Genomic DNA, 1303 nt, shown 5'->3' with positions numbered 1-1303 from the left:
CACTTTTATTGTTGTAAATTCACTGTTCTCTCTTCATATATATATATTTTAAACATATATTAAGGTCATAAATGCTCCTCTTCAAACTACATATACTGGTGGATTTATAGGCCGATTTTGAAAAGGTGGGCAAACCAGGAAGCCCAACCTGATCAATGTGCACAGCAGCAGCAAATGCCCCTCTCCAGGGACAAGGGAAAATTTATATATATATATATATGTAGATGTATATATACACACACAGCCCCCTGCCAGGATGCCCCAGGCTGGGGCTGAGGCTGAGAGCAGGACGTGCTCTGACCAGGCAGGCGCGGGCTAAGCTGCACGCTGTGGGAGGCACTGGAGGACGGATTTGGGAGTCCCAGCAAAACAGGGCACGAGCTTCCTCTGAGCCTATAGAAGTGCTTCCCCTTTCTGTGCCTGCACGCCCAGAGTGGGAGGGCTGGGAGGCCAGGGCTGGGGTGTGCAGGCTTCCCAATGGGACTGCTTAGGTTGGCAGCGCTATGCAGGGGAAATCCACTGCTCTGTGGGCACTGTGCTTGCAAGACATTCCCAGTGTCACAGTAAATGTGGAGACCCATTTCCCAACCTAGCTGAGTGTCAGGGAGCATGGGAATGCTGTGGCCCAAGAGGTGAAACCTGCCTCAGCAATTTTCCAACCTGAAAAAAATGTGGGAAAGTTACTGACTGGAAGCATGGAAGGCTCTGAGCAGTGAGAGCCCTGGCTGGGAGGGCCAGCGTGGTCCAACCAGGGCTGCTGGTGTCATCCTGCAGCAGTACAAGGCACTACCCTTGCCTGGGCAGACACACTGGCACTGCCACCACCTCCTCAGAAAGGGAAAAGGCACTCAAGTTTTTGGCTCCTCTGACAGTTGCAGCAGCCAGCTGGAAGGCTTGCTCTGCTGAATCTTAATCCTGTGGCCATGGAGGAGGGAAAAACAGTGATTTTCCCCTCCCCAGTGCACCAGGCTTGCATGATGAAGGGAGGGCGAGTCCCTGTTCCTTCACATTCCTTACAGAAGTTGCCTTCGTATGACTTCCTCTGATAGCCCAACTCAGACAGGGCAACCCCAGAGGCTCAGGGGCAGATCCTGGCTCTGCCGATAGCAGCACCATGCTGGCATCCCCGCACTCCAGCAGCCGGGAACTGAGACATATTCAAGGCAGGGGAGTCACTGGAGGAGCCCGACTTGGGAGTCCCCACTGTGAACCTGCCTCCTGTGGAGGTCAGGCCATAGCCAGGCCCTCCGCATGGCTGTGGATGTGGGCTGTGCTAGACACACTGCTCTCCTCTTTGTAACTT

The sequence above is a fragment of the Nestor notabilis genome, unplaced genomic scaffold (assembly GCF_000696875.1).
Source record: "Nestor notabilis isolate BGI_N333 unplaced genomic scaffold, ASM69687v1 scaffold21831, whole genome shotgun sequence".
In the NCBI taxonomy this organism is placed as follows: Eukaryota; Metazoa; Chordata; class Aves; order Psittaciformes; family Psittacidae; genus Nestor; species Nestor notabilis.
This window is presented reverse-complemented; position numbering follows the sequence as displayed.